Source organism: Asterias amurensis, chromosome 10 (genome assembly GCF_032118995.1).
Source record: "Asterias amurensis chromosome 10, ASM3211899v1".
NCBI classification, from domain to species: Eukaryota; Metazoa; Echinodermata; class Asteroidea; order Forcipulatida; family Asteriidae; genus Asterias; species Asterias amurensis.
This window is the reverse complement of record NC_092657.1, coordinates 21,169,724-21,196,305: the sequence shown is the minus strand read 5'-3', so window position 1 is coordinate 21,196,305 and position 26,582 is coordinate 21,169,724. Positions and strand designations below refer to the sequence as shown.

The 26,582-nt window shown below is 35.8% G+C and overlaps 2 protein-coding genes across 2 annotated transcripts in view; both read right to left on the bottom strand.

Moving 5' to 3' along the window:
- Positions 1 to 26,582, bottom strand: part of LOC139942799 (uncharacterized) — a 215,735-nt gene that overhangs the window by 88,677 nt on the left and 100,476 nt on the right. The gene's annotated exons all lie outside the window — the stretch shown is intronic.
- The window catches only part of LOC139943402 (histone-lysine N-methyltransferase SUV39H2-like), a gene marked incomplete at its 3' end in the record, with an annotated part of 182,670 nt that overhangs the window by 68,773 nt on the left and 87,315 nt on the right, over positions 1 to 26,582 (bottom strand). The gene's annotated exons all lie outside the window — the stretch shown is intronic.

Genomic DNA, 26,582 nt, shown 5'->3' with positions numbered 1-26,582 from the left:
TACTAGGGGGGTGAATACATAACCTACGACCTCTGTTTTATATCCTACTTCCTCTGTATTTATTACACAGTGCGTATTTCGGCTTCGTTGGATATGGGACGCAGAAGCGCTATATTTTTCCGTATTCCACTCGCGCTTATGTGTTAACTTATAATTATCTTCCACTACGCGCTAATCAACCAATCAGATGCTCGAACTACTAGAGAGTTTTATATGTTTATAACATAACTTCAGAAATCGCTTTTTGTTATGAAAGTCGTGTTCCATTAGTATGCCCTTGTAGAACCAATATCTGTAAAAATCACACAGTACAATAAAAGCAGCGTAAAGAATTATATAACAAATCATACGGGAGTTTGAAGATTGGTTTACCCAACAGCTTCTCATGTTTCAACATAGACATCAACCACTGTAATGTAAAGTCTTTTGCAAACATAGTATTTTACTCTTTCTTTTCCTTGGTTTTAAGAACGGGATTTGAACCACTGACTTTCGGTTTGTCAGCCACAAATAAGTGACAGGTTCAAATTTCAAACTAGTTATCTTGTCACATATTTAACCAAGTGTTTCTTGGGTTGCATCAAATAAATTATACATCAACCGCTACCGGTAGATCAATATCCCTCTTTAAGATTCTTGACTTTTCTGTTTGTTAATATCGCTTTGATGCACACACTCGTCGCATGTGAACTCTTTCACTTTTCTATCAATATTTCTAGCCCCAATGATTTATGAACTAGTGCATCAGTAGCCTCAAGTTACACGTCAGTAACGGTATCTGTTTGCTCTCTGCACAATAAATATTCACTTTGATTTACACACCTTCTCGTGATAAAAGTATCTTTCCTTTGATCAATATTCCTAGCCGTCATGGATGTTTTGCATGTTTCATATTTTTAATAGTTTTGTTGAATTCGTCGATAAGTCACCTTAAATTCGGCTTGGTATCCCCGATTTTCGGATTCAGCACCCCAAAATTGATAAATGCTGCTCACTCCATTAACAAGAGCCTTTTTGTTCTTAAATCTGGTCTAGACTATAGGTCTAACATCAATAAGTACCAATGAGTACAATTGAAAACGAACGCTTGAGCGATTATTAAAAATAAAAATAAATACACGAACATATTACAACTCTCTTTGGATGTTTCTGCGTTTGGCCTTGTTTTTAAAGAAGAAGAAAAAGGCTTTTCATTTAAACTAGAAAGAATAGCACAGTAAAGTATTACCTCTCTCTTCAAATAAATCTGTAAAAACACAAATTTATTGTTTAATATAACAAAGTACAAAATATTTTACAAGGAGTAAGTACGGATGTTGGCCCAATAGTCACTCCTGTTGCATCATAAACATCTACTGACAACCTGTAGATCAATACCACTCGTCAAGGTTCTTCACCATTCTAGATGTTATGTTCACTTGACACCACCCGCTCCTCGCTTGATTAATTTGTCTCTCTGTGTATCAATATTTCTAGCCACAATTATTTAACAGTTGCATCAGTAGTTTTTTTTTTTTTTAATGACACGTCAGCATCGGGTTTTATAGTAAAACTGCTTAATACCTATACGAAGCCATAGCTTCAGGTACCGGAGATACTGAAAGCACTATAAACCCAGACCGGTTCCCAATTTACCTTTCTAGTCTGAACTATTACAAGTCTAGAAATAAAATACTACTTTCCAACTAACTCTCTGCCAGATTGTGATACCTGATTTGAACCTTTGACTTTGGAATTGACATGAAGGTCCTTACCAACTTAGCTAATCAAGCAATTGTTGGTAGTCTAACTTCTTCGCCAATGTCGGTATTCCCGATTGAATAAATTCCACTTTACTTAATGTTCTTAAGCATTTACACCATAACGATTTAACTGCATGGGTACACTCAAATTGTCATTGTTACAAGTTTATTTGCAAACCACGTTAATGAGATTATCAACCCATGACTAAGTTGCCCAATTGATAGAACACATGTATGTAAGCCAGTTAGTTCCAGTTAGAAATCCCAATGAACTTTAGTCTGCTTGCATATTAATTTGTTTTATCTTCCAGTACGCGCTGATCCACCAATCAGATGCTCGAACTACTAGGGGGATAAATACATAATCTACGTCCTCTGTTTTATATCCTACTTCCTCTGTTTTTATTACACAGTGCGTATTTCGGCTTCGTTGGATATGGGAAGCAGAAGCGCTATAATTTTCCGTATTTCGATCGCGCTTGTGTGATAACATATATTATCTTCCACTACGCGCTAATCCACCAATTAGATGCTCGAACTACTAGAAAGTATTAACTTTACTTCAGAAGTCGATTTTTGTTATGAAAGTCGTGTTCCATTAATTTGCCCTTGTAGAACCAATATCTGTAAAATCACACAGTACAATAACAGCAGCGTAATATAACAAATGATATAGGAGTTTGAAGATTGGTTTACCCAACAGCTTCTTATGTTTCAACATAGACATCAACGACTACAAGTAAAGTCTTTTGCAAACATAGTTTATGACTCTTCCTTTTCTTTGGTTTTAAGAACGGGATTTGAACCACTGACTTTCGGTTTGTCAGCCACAAATAAGTGACAGGTTCAAATTTCAAACTAGTTATCTTGTCACATATTTAACCAAGTGTTTCTTGGGTTGCATCAAATAAATTATACATCAACCGCTACCGGTAGATCAATATCCCTCTTTAAGATTCTTGACTTTTCTGTTTGTTAATATCGCTTTGATGCACACACTCGTCGCATGAGAACTCTTTCACTTTTCTATCAATATTTCTAGCCCCAATGATTTATGAACTAGTGCATCAGTAGCCTCAAGTTACACGTCAGTAACGGTATCTGTTTGCTCTCTGCACAATAAATATTCACTTTGATTTACACACCTTCTCGTGATAAAAGTATCTTTCCTTTGATCAATATTCCTAGCCGTCATGGATGTTTTGCATGTTTCATATTTTTAATAGTTTTGTTGAATTCGTCGATAAGTCACCTTAAATTCGGCTTGGTATCCCCGATTTTCGGATTCAGCACCCCAGAATTGGGTAAATGCTGCTCACTCCATTAACAAGAGCCTTTTTGTTCTTAAATCTGGTCTAGACTATAGGTCTAACATCAATAAGTACCAATGAGTACAATTGAAAACGAACGCTTGAGCGATTATTAAAAATAAAAATAAATACACGAACATATTACAACTCTCTTTGGATGTTTCTGCGTTTGGCCTTGTTTTTAAAGAAGAAGAAAAAAGCTTTTCATTTAAACTAGAAAGAATAGCACATTAAAGTATTACCTCTATCTTCAAATAAATCTGTAAAAACACAAATGTGTTTAATATAACAAAGTACAAAATATTTTACAAGGAGTAAGTACGGATGTTGGCCCAATAGTCACCCCTGTTGCATCATAAACATCTACTGACAACCTGTAGATCAATACCACTCGTCAAGGTTCTTCACCATTCTAGATGTTATGTTCACTTGGCACCACCCGCTCCTCGCTTGATTAATTTGTCTCTCTGTGTATCAATATTTCTAGCCACAATTATTTAACAGTTGCATCAGTAGTTTTTTTTTTTTAATGACACGTCAGCATCGGGTTTTATAGTAAAACTGCTTAATACCTATACGAAGCCATAGCTTCAGGTACCGGAGATACTGAAAGCACTATTAACCCAGACCGGTTCCCAATTTACCTTTCTAGTCTGAACTATTACAAGTCTAGAAATAAAATACTACTTTCCAACTAACTCTCTGCCAGATTGTGATACCTGATTTGAACCTTTGACTTTGGAATTGACATGAAGGTCCTTACCAACTTAGCTAATCAAGCAATTGTTGGTAGTCTAACTTCTTCGCCAATGTCGGTATTCCCGATTGAATAAATTCCACTTTACTTAATGTTCTTAAGCATTTACACCATAACGATTTAACTGCATGGGTACACTCAAATTGTCATTGTTACAAGTTTATTTGCAAACCACGTTAATGAGATTATCAACCCATGACTAAGTTGCCCAATTGATAGAACACATGTATGTAAGCCAGTTAGTTCCAGTTAGAAATCCCAATGAACTTTAGTCTGCTTGCATATTAATTTGTTTTATCTTCCAGTACGCGCTGATCCACCAATCAGATGCTCGAACTACTAGGGGGATAAATACATAATCTACGTCCTCTGTTTTATATCCTACCTCCTCTGTTTTTATTACACAGTGCGTATTTCGGCTTCGTTGGATATGGGAAGCAGAAGCGCTATAATTTTCCGTATTTCGATCGCGCTTGTGTGATAACATATATTATCTTCCACTACGCGCTAATCCACCAATCAGATGCTCGAACTACTAGAAAGTATTAACTTTACTTTAGAAGTCGATTTTTGTTATGAAAGTCGTGTTCCATTAATTTGCCCTTGTAGAACCAATATCTGTAAAATCACACAGTACAATAAAAGCAGCGTAATATAACAAATGATATAGGAGTTTGAAGATTGGTTTACCCAACAGCTTCTTATGTTTCAACATAGACATCAACGACTACAAGTAAAGTCTTTTGCAAACATAGTTTATGACTCTTCCTTTTCTTTGGTTTTAAGAACGGGATTTGAACCACTGACTTTCGGTTTGTCAGCCACAAATAAGTGACAGGTTCAAATTTCAAACTAGTTATCTTGTCACATATTTAACCAAGTGTTTCTTGGGTTGCATCAAATAAATTATACATCAACCGCTACCGGTAGATCAATATCCCTCTTTAAGATTCTTGACTTTTCTGTTTGTTAATATCGCTTTGATGCACACACTCGTCGCATGAGAACTCTTTCACTTTTCTATCAATATTTCTAGCCCCAATGATTTATGAACTAGTGCATCAGTAGCCTCAAGTTACACGTCAGTAACGGTATCTGTTTGCTCTCTGCACAATAAATATTCACTTTGATTTACACACCTTCTCGTGATAAAAGTATCTTTCCTTTGATCAATATTCCTAGCCGTCATGGATGTTTTGCATGTTTCATATTTTTAATAGTTTTGTTGAATTCGTCGATAAGTCACCTTAAATTCGGCTTGGTATCCCCGATTTTCGGATTCAGCACCCCAGAATTGGGTAAATGCTGCTCACTCCATTAACAAGAGCCTTTTTGTTCTTAAATCTGGTCTAGACTATAGGTCTAACATCAATAAGTACCAATGAGTACAATTGAAAACGAACGCTTGAGCGATTATTAAAAATAAAAATAAATACACGAACATATTACAACTCTCTTTGGATGTTTCTGCGTTTGGCCTTGTTTTTAAAGAAGAAGAAAAAAGCTTTTCATTTAAACTAGAAAGAATAGCACATTAAAGTATTACCTCTATCTTCAAATAAATCTGTAAAAACACAAATGTGTTTAATATAACAAAGTACAAAATATTTTACAAGGAGTAAGTACGGATGTTGGCCCAATAGTCACCCCTGTTGCATCATAAACATCTACTGACAACCTGTAGATCAATACCACTCGTCAAGGTTCTTCACCATTCTAGATGTTATGTTCACTTGGCACCACCCGCTCCTCGCTTGATTAATTTGTCTCTCTGTGTATCAATATTTCTAGCCACAATTATTTAACAGTTGCATCAGTAGTTTTTTTTTTTTAATGACACGTCAGCATCGGGTTTTATAGTAAAACTGCTTAATACCTATACGAAGCCATAGCTTCAGGTACCGGAGATACTGAAAGCACTATTAACCCAGACCGGTTCCCAATTTACCTTTCTAGTCTGAACTATTACAAGTCTAGAAATAAAATACTACTTTCCAACTAACTCTCTGCCAGATTGTGATACCTGATTTGAACCTTTGACTTTGGAATTGACATGAAGGTCCTTACCAACTTAGCTAATCAAGCAATTGTTGGTAGTCTAACTTCTTCGCCAATGTCGGTATTCCCGATTGAATAAATTCCACTTTACTTAATGTTCTTAAGCATTTACACCATAACGATTTAACTGCATGGGTACACTCAAATTGTCATTGTTACAAGTTTATTTGCAAACCACGTTAATGAGATTATCAACCCATGACTAAGTTGCCCAATTGATAGAACACATGTATGTAAGCCAGTTAGTTCCAGTTAGAAATCCCAATGAACTTTAGTCTGCTTGCATATTAATTTGTTTTATCTTCCAGTACGCGCTGATCCACCAATCAGATGCTCGAACTACTAGGGGGATAAATACATAATCTACGTCCTCTGTTTTATATCCTACCTCCTCTGTTTTTATTACACAGTGCGTATTTCGGCTTCGTTGGATATGGGAAGCAGAAGCGCTATAATTTTCCGTATTTCGATCGCGCTTGTGTGATAACATATATTATCTTCCACTACGCGCTAATCCACCAATCAGATGCTCGAACTACTAGAAAGTATTAACTTTACTTTAGAAGTCGATTTTTGTTATGAAAGTCGTGTTCCATTAATTTGCCCTTGTAGAACCAATATCTGTAAAATCACACAGTACAATAAAAGCAGCGTAATATAACAAATGATATAGGAGTTTGAAGATTGGTTTACCCAACAGCTTCTTATGTTTCAACATAGACATCAACGACTACAAGTAAAGTCTTTTGCAAACATAGTTTATGACTCTTCCTTTTCTTTGGTTTTAAGAACGGGATTTGAACCACTGACTTTCGGTTTGTCAGCCACAAATAAGTGACAGGTTCAAATTTCAAACTAGTTATCTTGTCACATATTTAACCAAGTGTTTCTTGGGTTGCATCAAATAAATTATACATCAACCGCTACCGGTAGATCAATATCCCTCTTTAAGATTCTTGACTTTTCTGTTTGTTAATATCGCTTTGATGCACACACTCGTCGCATGAGAACTCTTTCACTTTTCTATCAATATTTCTAGCCCCAATGATTTATGAACTAGTGCATCAGTAGCCTCAAGTTACACGTCAGTAACGGTATCTGTTTGCTCTCTGCACAATAAATATTCACTTTGATTTACACACCTTCTCGTGATAAAAGTATCTTTCCTTTGATCAATATTCCTAGCCGTCATGGATGTTTTGCATGTTTCATATTTTTAATAGTTTTGTTGAATTCGTCGATAAGTCACCTTAAATTCGGCTTGGTATCCCCGATTTTCGGATTCAGCACCCCAGAATTGGGTAAATGCTGCTCACTCCATTAACAAGAGCCTTTTTGTTCTTAAATCTGGTCTAGACTATAGGTCTAACATCAATAAGTACCAATGAGTACAATTGAAAACGAACGCTTGAGCGATTATTAAAAATAAAAATAAATACACGAACATATTACAACTCTCTTTGGATGTTTCTGCGTTTGGCCTTGTTTTTAAAGAAGAAGAAAAAAGCTTTTCATTTAAACTAGAAAGAATAGCACATTAAAATTGCTTAAATTGCTTAATACCTATACGAAGCCATAGCTTCAGGTACCGGAGATACTGAAAGCGCTATAAACCCAGACCGGTTCCCAATTTACCTTTCTAGTCTGAACTATTACAAGTCTAGAAATAAAATACTACTTTCCAACTAACTCTCTGCCAGATTGTGTTACCTGATTTGAACCTTTGACTTTGGAATTGAAATAAAGGTCCTTACACTTAGCTAATCAAGCAGTTGTTGTTAGTCTAACTTCTTCGCCAATGTCGGTATTCCCGATTGAATAAATTCCACTTTACCTAATGTTCTTAAGCATTTACACCATAACGATTTAACTGCATGGATACACTCAAATTGTCATTGTTACAAGTTTATTTGCAAACCAGGTTAATGAGATTATCAACCCATGACTAAGTTGCCCAATTGATAGAACACCTGTATGTAAGCCAGTTAGTTCCAGTTAGAAATCCCAAGGAACTTTAGTCTGCTTGCATATTTATCTGTTTTATCTTCCAGTACGCGCTGATCCACCAATCAGATGCTCGAACTACTAGGGGGGTGAATACATAACCTACGACCTCTGTTTTATATCCTACTTCCTCTGTTTTTATTACACAGTGCGTATTTCGGCTTCGTTGGATATGGGACGCAGAAGCGCTATATTTTTCCGTATTCCACTCGCGCTTATGTGTTAACTTATAATTATCTTCCACTACGCGCTAATCAACCAATCAGATGCTCGAACTACTAGAGAGTTTTATATGTTTATAACATAACTTCAGAAATCGCTTTTTGTTATGAAAGTCGTGTTCCATTAGTATGCCCTTGTAGAACCAATATCTGTAAAAATCACACAGTACAATAAAAGCAGCGTAAAGAATTATATAACAAATCATACGGGAGTTTGAAGATTGGTTTACCCAACAGCTTCTCATGTTTCAACATAGACATCAACCACTGTAATGTAAAGTCTTTTGCAAACATAGTATTTTACTCTTTCTTTTCCTTGGTTTTAAGAACGGGATTTGAACCACTGACTTTCGGTTTGTCAGCCACAAATAAGTGACAGGTTCAAATTTCAAACTAGTTATCTTGTCACATATTTAACCAAGTGTTTCTTGGGTTGCATCAAATAAATTATACATCAACCGCTACCGGTAGATCAATATCCCTCTTTAAGATTCTTGACTTTTCTGTTTGTTAATATCGCTTTGATGCACACACTCGTCGCATGTGAACTCTTTCACTTTTCTATCAATATTTCTAGCCCCAATGATTTATGAACTAGTGCATCAGTAGCCTCAAGTTACACGTCAGTAACGGTATCTGTTTGCTCTCTGCACAATAAATATTCACTTTGATTTACACACCTTCTCGTGATAAAAGTATCTTTCCTTTGATCAATATTCCTAGCCGTCATGGATGTTTTGCATGTTTCATATTTTTAATAGTTTTGTTGAATTCGTCGATAAGTCACCTTAAATTCGGCTTGGTATCCCCGATTTTCGGATTCAGCACCCCAGAATTGGGTAAATGCTGCTCACTCCATTAACAAGAGCCTTTTTGTTCTTAAATCTGGTCTAGACTATAGGTCTAACATCAATAAGTACCAATGAGTACAATTGAAAACGAACGCTTGAGCGATTATTAAAAATAAAAATAAATACACGAACATATTACAACTCTCTTTGGATGTTTCTGCGTTTGGCCTTGTTTTTAAAGAAGAAGAAAAAAGCTTTTCATTTAAACTAGAAAGAATAGCACATTAAAGTATTACCTCTATCTTCAAATAAATCTGTAAAAACACAAATGTGTTTAATATAACAAAGTACAAAATATTTTACAAGGAGTAAGTACGGATGTTGGCCCAATAGTCACCCCTGTTGCATCATAAACATCTACTGACAACCTGTAGATCAATACCACTCGTCAAGGTTCTTCACCATTCTAGATGTTATGTTCACTTGGCACCACCCGCTCCTCGCTTGATTAATTTGTCTCTCTGTGTATCAATATTTCTAGCCACAATTATTTAACAGTTGCATCAGTAGTTTTTTTTTTTAATGACACGTCAGCATCGGGTTTTATAGTAAAATTGCTTAATACCTATACGAAGCCATAGCTTCAGGTACCGGATATACTGAAAGCGCTATAAACCCAGACCGGTTCCCAATTTACCTTTCTAGTCTGAACTATTACAAGTCTAGAAATAAAATACTACTTTCCAACTAACTCTCTGCCAGATTGTGTTACCGGATTTGAACCTTTGACTTTGGAATTGACATGAAGGTCCTTACCAACTTAGCCAATCAAGCAATTGTTGGTAGTCTAACTTCTTCGCCAATGTCGGTATTCCCGATTGAATAAATTCCACTTTACTTAATGTTCTTAAGCATTTACACCATAACGATTTAACTGCATGGGTACACTCAAATTGTCATTGTTACAAGTTTATTTGCAAATCACGTTAATGAGATTATCAAACCATGACTAAGTTGCCCAATTGATAGAACATTTGTATGTAAGCCAGTTAGTTCCAGTTAGAAATCCCAATGAACTTTAGTCTGCTTGCAAATTAATTTGTTTTATCTTCCAGTACGCGCTGATCCACCAATCAGATGCTCGAACTACTAGGGGGGTGAATACATAACCTACGACCTCTGTTTTATATCCTACTTCCTCTGTTTTTATTACACAGTGCGTATTTCGGCTTCGTTGGATATGGGACGCAGAAGCGCTATATTTTTCCGTATTCCACTCGCGCTTATGTGTTAACTTATAATTATCTTCCACTACGCGCTAATCAACCAATCAGATGCTCGAACTACTAGAGAGTTTTATATGTTTATAACATAACTTCAGAAATCGCTTTTTGTTATGAAAGTCGTGTTCCATTAGTATGCCCTTGTAGAACCAATATCTGTAAAAATCACACAGTACAATAAAAGCAGCGTAAAGAATTATATAACAAATCATACGGGAGTTTGAAGATTGGTTTACCCAACAGCTTCTCATGTTTCAACATAGACATCAACCACTGTAATGTAAAGTCTTTTGCAAACATAGTATTTTACTCTTTCTTTTCCTTGGTTTTAAGAACGGGATTTGAACCACTGACTTTCGGTTTGTCAGCCACAAATAAGTGACAGGTTCAAATTTCAAACTAGTTATCTTGTCACATATTTAACCAAGTGTTTCTTGGGTTGCATCAAATAAATTATACATCAACCGCTACCGGTAGATCAATATCCCTCTTTAAGATTCTTGACTTTTCTGTTTGTTAATATCGCTTTGATGCACACACTCGTCGCATGTGAACTCTTTCACTTTTCTATCAATATTTCTAGCCCCAATGATTTATGAACTAGTGCATCAGTAGCCTCAAGTTACACGTCAGTAACGGTATCTGTTTGCTCTCTGCACAATAAATATTCACTTTGATTTACACACCTTCTCGTGATAAAAGTATCTTTCCTTTGATCAATATTCCTAGCCGTCATGGATGTTTTGCATGTTTCATATTTTTAATAGTTTTGTTGAATTCGTCGATAAGTCACCTTAAATTCGGCTTGGTATCCCCGATTTTCGGATTCAGCACCCCAAAATTGGGTAAATGCTGCTCACTCCATTAACAAGAGCCTTTTTGTTCTTAAATCTGGTCTAGACTATAGGTCTAACATCAATAAGTACCAATGAGTACAATTGAAAACGAACGCTTGAGCGATTATTAAAAATAAAAATAAATACACGAACATATTACAACTCTCTTTGGATGTTTCTGCGTTTGGCCTTGTTTTTAAAGAAGAAGAAAAAGGCTTTTCATTTAAACTAGAAAGAATAGCACAGTAAAGTATTACCTCTCTCTTCAAATAAATCTGTAAAAACACAAATTTATTGTTTAATATAACAAAGTACAAAATATTTTACAAGGAGTAAGTACGGATGTTGGCCCAATAGTCACTCCTGTTGCATCATAAACATCTACTGACAACCTGTAGATCAATACCACTCGTCAAGGTTCTTCACCATTCTAGATGTTATGTTCACTTGGCACCACCCGCTCCTCGCTTGATTAATTTGTCTCTCTGTGTATCAATATTTCTAGCCACAATTATTTAACAGTTGCATCAGTAGTTTTTTTTCTTTTTAATGACACGTCAGCATCGGGTTTTATAGTAAAACTGCTTAATACCTATACGAAGCCATAGCTTCAGGTACCGGAGATACTGAAAGCACTATAAACCCAGACCGGTTCCCAATTTACCTTTCTAGTCTGAACTATTACAAGTCTAGAAATAAAATACTACTTTCCAACTAACTCTCTGCCAGATTGTGATACCTGATTTGAACCTTTGACTTTGGAATTGACATGAAGGTCCTTACCAACTTAGCTAATCAAGCAATTGTTGGTAGTCTAACTTCTTCGCCAATGTCGGTATTCCCGATTGAATAAATTCCACTTTACTTAATGTTCTTAAGCATTTACACCATAACGATTTAACTGCATGGGTACACTCAAATTGTCATTGTTACAAGTTTATTTGCAAACCACGTTAATGAGATTATCAACCCATGACTAAGTTGCCCAATTGATAGAACACATGTATGTAAGCCAGTTAGTTCCAGTTAGAAATCCCAATGAACTTTAGTCTGCTTGCATATTAATTTGTTTTATCTTCCAGTACGCGCTGATCCACCAATCAGATGCTCGAACTACTAGGGGGATAAATACATAATCTACGTCCTCTGTTTTATATCCTACCTCCTCTGTTTTTATTACACAGTGCGTATTTCGGCTTCGTTGGATATGGGAAGCAGAAGCGCTATAATTTTCCGTATTTCGATCGCGCTTGTGTGATAACATATATTATCTTCCACTACGCGCTAATCCACCAATCAGATGCTCGAACTACTAGAAAGTATTAACTTTACTTCAGAAGTCGATTTTTGTTATGAAAGTCGTGTTCCATTAATTTGCCCTTGTAGAACCAATATCTGTAAAATCACACAGTACAATAACAGCAGCGTAATATAACAAATGATATAGGAGTTTGAAGATTGGTTTACCCAACAGCTTCTTATGTTTCAACATAGACATCAACGACTACAAGTAAAGTCTTTTGCAAACATAGTTTATGACTCTTCCTTTTCTTTGGTTTTAAGAACGGGATTTGAACCACTGACTTTCGGTTTGTCAGCCACAAATAAGTGACAGGTTCAAATTTCAATCTAGTTATCTTGTCACATATTTAACCAAGTGTTTCTTGGGTTGCATCAAATAAATTATACATCAACCGCTACCGGTAGATCAATATCCCTCTTTAAGATTCTTGACTTTTCTGTTTGTTAATATCGCTTTGATGCACACACTCGTCGCATGAGAACTCTTTCACTTTTCTATCAATATTTCTAGCCCCAATGATTTATGAACTAGTGCATCAGTAGCCTCAAGTTACACGTCAGTAACGGTATCTGTTTGCTCTCTGCACAATAAATATTCACTTTGATTTACACACCTTCTCGTGATAAAAGTATCTTTCCTTTGATCAATATTCCTAGCCGTCATGGATGTTTTGCATGTTTCATATTTTTAATAGTTTTGTTGAATTCGTCGATAAGTCACCTTAAATTCGGCTTGGTATCCCCGATTTTCGGATTCAGCACCCCAGAATTGGGTAAATGCTGCTCACTCCATTAACAAGAGCCTTTTTGTTCTTAAATCTGGTCTAGACTATAGGTCTAACATCAATAAGTACCAATGAGTACAATTGAAAACGAACGCTTGAGCTATTATTAAAAATAAAAATAAATACACGAACATATTACAACTCTCTTTGGATGTTTCTGCGTTTGGCCTTGTTTTTAAAGAAGAAGAAAAAAGCTTTTCATTTAAACTAGAAAGAATAGCACATTAAAGTATTACCTCTCTCTTCAAATAAATCTGTAAAAACACAAATGTGTTTAATATAACAAAGTACAAACTATTTTACAAGGAGTAAGTACGGATGTTGGCCCAATAGTCACCCCTGTTGCATCATAAACATCTACTGACAACCTGTAGATCAATACCACTCGTCAAGGTTCTTCACCATTCTAGATGTTATGTTCACTTGGCACCACCCGCTCCTCGCTTGATTAATTTGTCTCTCTGTGTATCAATATTTCTAGCCACAATTATTTAACAGTTGCATCAGTAGTTTTTTTTTTTTAATGACACGTCAGCATCGGGTTTTATAGTAAAATTGCTTAATACCTATACGAAGCCATAGCTTCAGGTACCGGATATACTGAAAGCGCTATAAACCCAGACCGGTTCCCAATTTACCTTTCTAGTCTGAACTATTACAAGTCTAGAAATAAAATACTACTTTCCAACTAACTCTCTGCCAGATTGTGTTACCGGATTTGAACCTTTGACTTTGGAATTGACATGAAGGTCCTTACCAACTTAGCCAATCAAGCAGTTGTTGGTAGTCTAACTTCTTTTCCAATGTCGGTATTCCCGATTGAATAAATTCCACTTTACTTAATGTTCTTAAGCATTTACACCATAACGATTTAACTGCATGGGTACACTCAAATTGTCATTGTTACAAGTTTATTTGCAAATCACGTTAATGAGATTATCAAACCATGACTAAGTTGCCCAATTGATAGAACATTTGTATGTAAGCCAGTTAGTTCCAGTTAGAAATTCCAATGAACTTTAGTCTGCTTGCAAATTAATTTGTTTTATCTTCCAGTACGCGCTGATCCACCAATCAGATGCTCGAACTACTAGGGGGATAAATATATAATCTACGGCCTCTGTTTTATATCCTCCTTCCTCTGTTTTTATTACACAGTGCGTATTTCGGCTTCGTTGGATATGGGACGCAGAAGCGCTATATTTTTCCGTATTCCACTCGCGCTTATGTGTTAACTTATAATTATCTTCCACTACGCGCTAATCAACCAATCAGATGCTCGAACTATTAGAGAGTTTTATATGTTTATAACATAACTTCAGAAATCGCTTTTTGTTATGAAAGTCGTGTTCCATTAATATGCCCTTGTAGAACTAATATCTGTAAAACACAAACAGTACAATAACAGCAGCGTAAAGAATTATATAACAAATGATACAGGAGTTTGAAGATTGGTTTACCCAACAGCTTCTCGAGTTTCAACATAGACATCAACCACTGTAATGTAAAGTCTTTTGCAAACATAGTATTTGACTCTTTCTTTTCCTTGGTTTTAAGAACGGGATTTGAACCACTGAATTTCGGTTTGTCAGCCACAAATAAGTGACAGGTTCAAATTCCAAACAAGTTATCTTGTCACATAACCAAGTGTTTCTCGGGTTGCATCAAATAAATTATACATCAACCGCTACCGGTAGATCAATATCGCTCTTCAAGATTCTTGACTTTTCTGTTTGTTAATATCGCTCGATGCACACACTCGTCGCATGAGAACTCTTTCACTTTTCTATCAATATTTCTAGCCCCAATGATTTCTAAAATAGTGCTTCAGTAGCCTCAAGTTACACGTCAGTAACGGTATCTGTTTGCTCTCTACGCAATAAATGTTCACTTTGATTCACACACCTTCTCGTGATAAAAGTATCTCTCCCTTGATCAATATTCCAAGCCGTCATGGATTCATTTACTGAAGTTCGCTCCAGTTAAGTTAAATGACACGTCAGCAACGGTTATTGATGTCAGTTTGCTCTCTCCGACGCCCTATTTTCTGGAACTAGACAAATCAATTTAAAAATTTAGACATGCCTGCCTTCTCAAAAGTTGTTCGAATTATCAAATAGTTTCAAACAAACTTTAATTATACCACACAAATTACCATCAAAAACATTTTGCCTGTCGTTAACATTGGTTTCTTACCAAACTTGAATTTGCACTTCGAACTGTCTTACCAAATGAGTTATCAAGTTTTATTGCAAAACTAACCTTGTCTGAGTGTTTTTGTTTTCTTCTAATTTCTTATCAAGACCATTCAATGGCAAAATCATATAAAAAAATCATGAACAAGTTGATGTTACCGGTCTTTGTTTTCTGAGTATATTTTTAAAAGAAAACACTTTTTACCCACGATCTAAAGGAGCTACAAAACATTAATGAGTAGGTATGGATGTTTGCCCAATAGTCACTCCTGTTGCATCATAAACATCTACTGACAACCTGTAGATCAATACCACTCGTCAAGGTTCTTCACCATTCTATATGTTATGTTCACTTGGCACCACCCACTCCTCGCTTGATTAATTTGTCTCTCTGTGTATCAATATTTCTAGCCACAATTTAACAGTTGCATCAGTAGTTTTTGTTTTAATGACACGTCAGCATCGGGTTTTATAGTCAAATTGCTTAATACCTATACGAAGCCATAGCTTCAGGTACCGGAGATACTGAAAGCGCTATAAACCCAGACCGGTTCCCAATTTACCTTTCTAGTCTGAACTATTACAAGTCTAGAAATAAAATACTACTTTCCAACTAACTCTCTGCCAGATTGTGTTACCTGATTTGAACCTTTGACTTTGGAATTGAAATAAAGGTCCTTACCAACTTAGCTAATCAAGCAGTTGTTGTTAGTCTAACTTCTTCGCCAATGTCGGTATTCCCGATTGAATAAATTCCACTTTACCTAATGTTCTTAAGCATTTACACCATAACGATTTAACTGCATGGATACACTCAAATTGTCATTGTTACAAGTTTATTTGCAAACCAGGTTAATGAGATTATCAACCCATGACTAAGTTGCCCAATTGATAGAACACCTGTATGTAAGCCAGTTAGTTCCAGTTAGAAATCCCAAGGAACTTTAGTCTGCTTGCATATTTATCTGTTTTATCTTCCAGTACGCGCTGATCCACCAATCAGATGCTCGAACTACTAGGGGGGTGAATACATAACCTACGACCTCTGTTTTATATCCTACTTCCTCTGTTTTTATTACACAGTGCGTATTTCGGCTTCGTTGGATATGGGACGCAGAAGCGCTATATTTTTCCGTATTCCACTCGCGCTTATGTGTTAACTTATAATTATCTTCCACTACGCGCTAATCAACCAATCAGATGCTCGAACTACTAGAGAGTTTTATATGTTTATAACATAACTTCAGAAATCGCTTTTTGTTATGAAAGTCGTGTTCCATTAGTATGCCCTTGTAGAACCAATATCTGTAAAAATCACACAGTACAATAAAAGCAGCGTAAAGAATTATATAACAAATCATACGGGAGTTTGAAGATTGGTTTACCCAACAGCTTCTCATGTTTCAACATAGACATCAACCACTGTAATGTAAAGTCTGTTGCAAACATAGTATTTTACTCTTTCTTTTCCTTGGTTTTAAGAACGGGATTTGAACCACTGACTTTCGGTTTGTCAGCCACAAATAAGTGACAGGTTCAAATTTCAAACTAGTTATCTTGTCACATATTTAACCAAGTGTTTCTTGGGTTGCATCAAATAAATTATACATCAACCGCTACCGGTAGATCAATATCCCTCTTTAAGATTCTTGACTTTTCTGTTTGTTAATATCGCTTTGATGCACACACTCGTCGCATGTGAACTCTTTCACTTTTCTATCAATATTTCTAGCCCCAATGATTTATGAACTAGTGCATCAGTAGCCTCAAGTTACACGTCAGTAACGGTATCTGTTTGCTCTCTGCACAATAAATATTCACTTTGATTTACACACCTTCTCGTGATAAAAGTATCTTTCCTTTGATCAATATTCCTAGCCGTCATGGATGTTTTGCATGTTTCATATTTTTAATAGTTTTGTTGAATTCGTCGATAAGTCACCTTAAATTTGGCTTGGTATCCCCGATTTTCGGATTCAGCACCCCAAAATTGGGTAAATGCTGCTCACTCCATTAACAAGAGCCTTTTTGTTCTTAAATCTGGTCTAGACTATAGGTCTAACATCAATAAGTACCAATGAGTACAATTGAAAACGAACGCTTGAGCGATTATTAAAAATAAAAATAAATACACGAACATATTACAACTCTCTTTGAATGTTTCTGCGTTTGGCCTTGTTTTTAAAGAAGAAGAAAAAGGCTTTTCATTTAAACTAGAAAGAATAGCACAGTAAAGTATTACCTCTCTCTTCAAATAAATCTGTAAAAACACAAATTTATTGTTTAATATAACAAAGTACAAAATATTTTACAAGGAGTAAGTACGGATGTTGGCCCAATAGTCACCCCTGTTGCATCATAAACATCTACTGACAACCTGTAGATCAATACCACTCGTCAAGGTTCTTCACCATTCTAGATGTTATGTTCACTTGACACCACCCGCTCCTCGCTTGATTAATTTGTCTCTCTGTGTATCAATATTTCTAGCCACAATTATTTAACAGTTGCATCAGTAGTTTTTTTTCTTTTTAATGACACGTCAGCATCGGGTTTTATAGTAAAACTGCTTAATACCTATACGAAGCCATAGCTTCAGGTACCGGAGATACTGAAAGCACTATAAACCCAGACCGGTTCCCAATTTACCTTTCTAGTCTGAACTATTACAAGTCTAGAAATAAAATACTACTTTCCAACTAACTCTCTGCCAGATTGTGATACCTGATTTGAACCTTTGACTTTGGAATTGACATGAAGGTCCTTACCAACTTAGCTAATCAAGCAATTGTTGGTAGTCTAACTTCTTCGCCAATATCGGTATTCCCGATTGAATAAATTCCACTTTACTTAATGTTCTTAAGCATTTACACCATAACGATTTAACTGCATGGGTACACTCAAATTGTCATTGTTACAAGTTTATTTGCAAACCACGTTAATGAGATTATCAACCCATGACTAAGTTGCCCAATTGATAGAGCACATGTATGTAAGCCAGTTAGTTCCAGTTAGAAATCCCAATGAACTTTAGTCTGCTTGCATATTAATTTGTTTTATCTTCCAGTACGCGCTGATCCACCAATCAGATGCTCGAACTACTAGGGGGATAAATACATAATCTACGTCCTCTGTTTTATATCCTACCTCCTCTGTTTTTATTACACAGTGCGTATTTCGGCTTCGTTGGATATGGGAAGCAGAAGCGCTATAATTTTCCGTATTTCGATCGCGCTTGTGTGATAACATATATTATCTTCCACTACGCGCTAATCCACCAATCAGATGCTCGAACTACTAGAAAGTATTAACTTTACTTCAGAAGTCGATTTTTGTTATGAAAGTCGTGTTCCATTAATTTGCCCTTGTAGAACCAATATCTGTAAAATCACACAGTACAATAACAGCAGCGTAATATAACAAATGATATAGGAGTTTGAAGATTGGTTTACCCAACAGCTTCTTATGTTTCAACATAGACATCAACGACTACAAGTAAAGTCTTTTGCAAACATAGTTTATGACTCTTCCTTTTCTTTGGTTTTAAGAACGGGATTTGAACCACTGACTTTCGGTTTGTCAGCCACAAATAAGTGACAGGTTCAAATTTCAAACTAGTTATCTTGTCACATATTTAACCAAGTGCTTCTTGGGTTGCATCAAATAAATTATACATCAACCGCTACCGGTAGATCAATATCCCTCTTTAAGATTCTTGACTTTTCTGTTTGTTAATATCGCTTTGATGCACACACTCGTCGCATGAGAACTCTTTCACTTTTCTATCAATATTTCTAGCCCCAATGATTTATGAACTAGTGCATCAGTAGCCTCAAGTTACACGTCAGTAACGGTATCTGTTTGCTCTCTGCACAATAAATATTCACTTTGATTTACACACCTTCTCGTGATAAAAGTATCTTTCCTTTGATCAATATTCCTAGCCGTCATGGATGTTTTGCATGTTTCATATTTTTAATAGTTTTGTTGAATTCGTCGATAAGTCACCTTAAATTCGGCTTGGTATCCCCGATTTTCGGATTCAGCACCCCAGAATTGGGTAAATGCTGCTCACTCCATTAACAAGAGCCTTTTTGTTCTTAAATCTGGTCTAGACTATAGGTCTAACATCAATAAGTACCAATGAGTACAATTGAAAACGAACGCTTGAGCTATTATTAAAAATAAAAATAAATACACGAACATATTACAACTCTCTTTGGATGTTTCTGCGTTTGGCCTTGTTTTTAAAGAAGAAGAAAAAAGCTTTTCATTTAAACTAGAAAGAATAGCACATTAAAGTATTACCTCTCTCTTCAAATAAATCTGTAAAAACACAAATGTGTTTAATATAACAAAGTACAAACTATTTTACAAGGAGTAAGTACGGATGTTGGCCCAATAGTCACCCCTGTTGCATCATAAACATCTACTGACAACCTGTAGATCAATACCACTCGTCAAGGTTCTTCACCATTCTAGATGTTATGTTCACTTGGCACCACCCGCTCCTCGCTTGATTAATTTGTCTCTCTGTGTATCAATATTTCTAGCCACAATTATTTAACAGTTGCATCAGTAGTTTTTTTTTTTTAATGACACGTCAGCATCGGGTTTTATAGTAAAATTGCTTAATACCTATACGAAGCCATAGCTTCAGGTACCGGATATACTGAAAGCGCTATAAACCCAGACCGGTTCCCAATTTACCTTTCTAGTCTGAACTATTACAAGTCTAGAAATAAAATACTACTTTCCAACTAACTCTCTGCCAGATTGTGTTACCGGATTTGAACCTTTGACTTTGGAATTGACATGAAGGTCCTTACCAACTTAGCCAATCAAGCAGTTGTTGGTAGTCTAACTTCTTTTCCAATGTCGGTATTCCCGATTGAATAAATTCCACTTTACTTAATGTTCTTAAGCATTTACACCATAACGATTTAACTGCATGGGTACACTCAAATTGTCATTGTTACAAGTTTATTTGCAAATCACGTTAATGAGATTATCAAACCATGACTAAGTTGCCCAATTGATAGAACATTTGTATGTAAGCCAGTTAGTTCCAGTTAGAAATTCCAATGAACTTTAGTCTGCTTGCAAATTAATTTGTTTTATCTTCCAGTACGCGCTGATCCACCAATCAGATGCTCGAACTACTAGGGGGATAAATATATAATCTACGGCCTCTGTTTTATATCCTCCTTCCTCTGTTTTTATTACACAGTGCGTATTTCGGCTTCGTTGGATATGGGACGCAGAAGCGCTATATTTTTCCGTATTCCACTCGCGCTTATGTGTTAACTTATAATTATCTTCCACTACGCGCTAATCAACCAATCAGATGCTCGAACTATTAGAGAGTTTTATATGTTTATAACATAACTTCAGAAATCGCTTTTTGTTATGAAAGTCGTGTTCCATTAATATGCCCTTGTAGAACTAATATCTGTAAAACACAAACAGTACAATAACAGCAGCGTAAAGAATTATATAACAAATGATACAGGAGTTTGAAGATTGGTTTACCCAACAGCTTCTCGAGTTTCAACATAGACATCAACCACTGTAATGTAAAGTCTTTTGCAAACATAGTATTTGACTCTTTCTTTTCCTTGGTTTTAAGAACGGGATTTGAACCACTGAATTTCGGTTTGTCAGCCACAAATAAGTGACAGGTTCAAATTCCAAACAAGTTATCTTGTCACATATTCAACCAAGTGTTTCTCGGGTTGCATCAAATAAATTATACATCAACCGCTACCGGTAGATCAATATCGCTCTTCAAGATTCTTGACTTTTCTGTTTGTTAATATCGCTCGATGCACACACTCGTCGCATGAGAACTCTTTCACTTTTCTATCAATATTTCTAGCCCCAATGATTTCTAAAATAGTGCTTCAGTAGCCTCAAGTTACACGTCAGTAACGGTATCTGTTTGCTCTCTACACAATAAATGTTCACTTTGATTCACACACCTTCTCGTGATAAAAGTATCTCTCCCTTGATCAATATTCCAAGCCGTCATGGATTCATTTACTGAAGTTCGCTCCAGTTAAGTTAAATGACACGTCAGCAACGGTTATTGATGTCAGTTTGCTCTCTCCGACGCCCTATTTTCTGGAACTAGACAAATCAATTTAAAAATTTAGACATGCCTGCCTTCTCAAAAGTTGTTCGAATTATCAAATAGTTTCAAACAAACTTTAATTATACCACACAAATTACCATCAAAAACATTTTGCCTGTCGTTAACATTGGTTTCTTACCAAACTTGAATTTGCACTTCGAACTGTCTTACCAAATGAGTTATCAAGTTTTATTGCAAAACTAACCTTGTCTGAGTGTTTTTGTTTTCTTCTAATTTCTTATCAAGACCATTCAATGGCAAAATCATATAAAAAAATCATGAACAAGTTGATGTTACCGGTCTTTGTTTTCTGAGTATATTTTTAAAAGAAAACACTTTTTACCCACGATCTCAAGGAGCTACAAAACATTAATGAGTAGGTATGGATGTTTGCCCAATAGTCACTCCTGTTGCATCATAAACATCTACTGACAACCTGTAGATCAATACCACTCGTCAAGGTTCTTCACCATTCTATATGTTATGTTCACTTGGCACCACCCACTCCTCGCTTGATTAATTTGTCTCTCTGTGTATCAATATTTCTAGCCACAATTATTTAACAGTTGCATCAGTAGTTTTTGTTTTAATGACACGTCAGCATCGGGTTTTATAGTAAAATTGCTTAATACCTATACGAAGCCATAGCTTCAGGTACCGGAGATACTGAAAGCGCTATAAACCCAGACCGGTTCCCAATTTACCTTTCTAGTCTGAACTATTACAAGTCTAGAAATAAAATACTACTTTCCAACTAACTCTCTGCCAGATTGTGTTACCTGATTTGAACCTTTGACTTTGGAATTGAAATAAAGGTCCTTACCAACTTAGCCAATCAAGCAGTTGTTGGTAGTCTAACTTCTTCGCCAATGTCGGTATTCCCGATTGAATAAATTCCACTTTACCTAATGTTCTTAAGCATTTACACCATAACGATTTAACTGCATGGGTACACTCAAATTGTCATTTTTACAAGTTTATTTGCAAACCAGGTTAATGAGATTATCAACCCATGACTAAGTTGCCCAATTGATAGAACACCTGTATGTAAGCCAGTTAGTTCCAGTTAGAAATCCCAATGAACTTTAGTCTGCTTGCATATTAATCTGTTTTATCTTCCAGTACGCGCTGATCCACCAATCAGATGCTCGAACTACTAGGGGGGTAAATACATAATCTACAACCTCTGTTTTATATCCTACTTCCTCTGTTTTTATTACACAGTGCGTATTTCGGCTTCGTTGGATATGGGACGCAGAAGCGCTATATTTTTCCGTATTCCACTCGCGCTTATGTGTTAACTTATAATTATCTTCCACTACGCGCTAATCAACCAATCAGATGCTCGAACTACTAGAGAGTTTTATATGTTTATAACTTAACTTCAGAAATCGCTTTTTGTTATGAAAGTCGTGTTCCATTAGTATGCCCTTGTAGAACCAATATCTGTAAAACACAAACAGTACAATAAAAGCAGCGTAAAGAATTATATAACAAATCATACGGGAGTTTGAAGATTGGTTTACCCAACAGCTTCTCATGTTTCAACACAGACATCAACCACTATAATGTAAAGTCTTTTGCAAACATAGTATTTTACTCTTTCTTTTCCTTGGTTTTAAGAACGGGATTTGAACCACTGACTTTCGGTTTATCAGCCACAAATAAGTGACAGGTTCAAATTCCAAACTAGTTATCTTGTCACATATTCAACCAAGTGTTTCTCGGGTTGCATCAAATAAATTATACATCAACCGCTACCGGTAGATCAATATCGCTCTTCAAGATTCTTGACTTTTCTGTTTGTTAATATCGCTTTGATGCACACACTCGTCGCATGAGAACTCTTTCACTTTTCTATCAATATTTCTAGCCCCAATGATTTCTGAACTAGTGCTTCAGTAGCCTCAAGTTACACGTCAGTAACGGTATCTGTTTGCTCTCTGCACAATAAATATTCACTTTGATTTACACACCTTCTCGTGATAAAAGTATCTTTCCTTTGATCAATATTCCTAGCCGTCATGGATGTTTTGCATGTTTCATATTTTTAATAGTTTTGTTGAATTCGTCGATAAGTCACCTTAAATTCGGCTTGGTATCCCCGATTTTCGGATTCAGCACCCCAAAATTGGGTAAATGCTGCTCACTCCATTAACAAGAGCCTTTTTGTTTTTAAATCTGGTCTAGACTATAGTTCTAACATCAATAAGTACCAATGAGTACAATTGAAAACGAACGCTTGAGCGATTATTAAAAATAAAAATAAATACACGAACATATTACAACTCTCTTTGGATGTTTCTGCGTTTGGCCTTGTTTTTAAAGAAGAAGAAAAAAGCTTTTCATTTAAACTAGAAAGAATAGCACATTAAAGTATTATCTCTCTCTTCAAATAAATCTGTAAAAACACAAATTTATTGTTTATTATAACAAAGTACAAAATATTTTACAAGGAGTAAGTACGGATGTTGGCCCAATAGTCACCCCTGTTGCATCATAAACATCTACTGACAACCTGTAGATCAATACCACTCGTCAAGGTTCTTCACCATTCTAGATGTTATGTTCACTTGGCACCACCCGCTCCTCGCTTGATTAATTTGTCTCTCTGTGTATCAATATTTCTAGCCACAATTATTTAACAGTTGCATCAGTAGTTTTTTTTTTTTAATGACACGTCAGCATCGGGTTTTATAGTAAAACTGCTTAATACCTATACGAAGCCATAGCTTCAGGTACCGGATATACTGAAAGCGCTATAAACCCAGACCGGTTCCCAATTTACCTTTCTAGTCTGAACTATTACAAGTCTAGAAATAAAATACTACTTTCCAACTAACTCTCTGCCAGATTGTGTTACCTGATTTGAACCTTTGACTTTGGAATTGACATGAAGGTCCTTACCAACTTAGCCAATCAAGCAGTTGTTGGTAGTCTAACTTCTTTTCCAATGTCGGTATTCCCGATTGAATAAATTCCACTTTACTTAATGTTCTTAAGCATTTACACCATAACGATTTAACTGCATGGGTACACTCAAATTGTCATTGTTACAAGTTTATTTGCAAATCACGTTAATGAGATTATCAAACCATGACTAAGTTGCCCAATTGATAGAACATTTGTATGTAAGCCAGTTAGTTCCAGTTAGAAATCCCAATGAACTTTAGTCTGCTTGCAAATTAATTTGTTTTATCTTCCAGTACGCGCTGATCCACCAATCAGATGCTCGAACTACTAGGGGGATAAATATATAATCTACGGCCTCTGTTTTATATCCTCCTTCCTCTGTTTTTATTACACAGTGCGTATTTCGGCTTCGTTGGATATGGGACGCAGAAGCGCTATATTTTTCGGTATTCCACTCGCGCTTGTGTGTTAACTTATAATTATCTTCCACTACGCGCTAATCAACCAATCAGATGCTCGAACTACTAGAGCGTTTTATATGTTAATAACTTAACTTCAGAAATCGCTTTTTGTTATGAAAGTCGTGTTCTATTAGTATGCCCTTGTAGAACCAATATCTGTAAAATTCACACAGTGCAATAACAGCAGCGTAAAGAATTATATAACAAACGATACAGGAGTTTGAAGCTTGGTTTACCCAACAGCTTCTCGTGTTTCAACATAGACATCAACCACTATAATGTAAAGTCTTTTGCAAACATAGTATTTGACTCTTTCTTTTCCTTGGTTTTAAGAACGGGATTTGAACCACTGACTTTCGGTTTATCAGCCACAAATAAGTGGCAGGTTCAAATTCCAAACTAGTTATCTTGTCACATATTCAACCAAGTGTTTCTCGGGTTGCATCAAATAAATTATACATCAACTGCTACCGGTAGATCAATATCGCTCTTCAAGACTCTTGACTTTTCTGTTTGTTAATATCGCTTTGATGCACACACTCGTCGCATGAGAACTCTTTCACTTTTCTATCAATATTTCTAGCCCCAATGATTTCTGAACTAGTGCTTCAGTAGCCTCAAGTTACACGTCAGTAACGGTATCTGTTTGCTCTCTACACAATAAATGTTCAATTTGATTCACACACCTTCTCGTGATAAAAGTATCTCTCCCTTGATCAATATCCTAACCGTCATGGATTCATTTACTGAAGTTCGCTCCAGTAAAGTTAAATGACACGTCAGCAACGGTTATTGATGTCAATTTGCTCTCTCCGACGCCCTATTGTCTGGAACTAGACAAATCAAGTAAAAAATTTAGACATGCCTGCCTTCTTATAAGTAGTTTTGAATTATCCAATAGTTTCAAACAAACTTTAATTATACCACAGAAATTACCACCAAACATTTTGCCTGTTGTTAACATGGTTACTTACCAACTTTGAATTTGCACTCCGAACTGTCTTACCAACTGAGTTATCAAGTTGTATTGTAAAACTAACCTATGTCTGAGTGTTTCAATATTTCTAGCCACAATTTATTTTCATTACATTGTAGTTATACTTTCAATACATGTAATGATTATTTTCATTACTTGTATTTAAATTTTTAAAACATTGAATTATATTTTCATTACATGTATTTATATTTTCAATACATGTAATCATATTTACATTACATGTATTTATATTTTCAATACATGTTTTTACATTTATTTATGTATTTATTTTCACACGGAGCTCTGCCATATTGCGCGGTCGGCCAACCCGGTGGGGCAACAACTACATGTACATGTGTTGAAAATATAAATACATGCATTGGAAATATAAATACATGTAATGAAAATGTAATTACATGTATTGAAAATAAAAATACATGTCATGAAAATATAATTACATGTTTTGAACAAATAAATGTTGTCATGCAGAAATTTGTCTGCGGAGTGTAGGTTTCTCGTATATGTAGCTCCATAAAATCACGTATACATGTACACAAGATAATGACCATCCATCGCCTTAAACACAAGCAAGCCAATGTTCTGCAACGTGTGCATTGATATGCTTGCGGACCATACCAATGTTGACAGAAATGTTGCTAGTAAGTCTCGTTTAAATTTGGTTTATTTGTGAGGAGCAACAAGGGCTTGTAATGGAGGTAAGTCCCGCATTCAAGCATGTCATGACCGCTTACAGTCGTGTCTTACAGTTAACACGGTTCATGGAAAACCCTAATATTAAATACTTAATGTTGGGA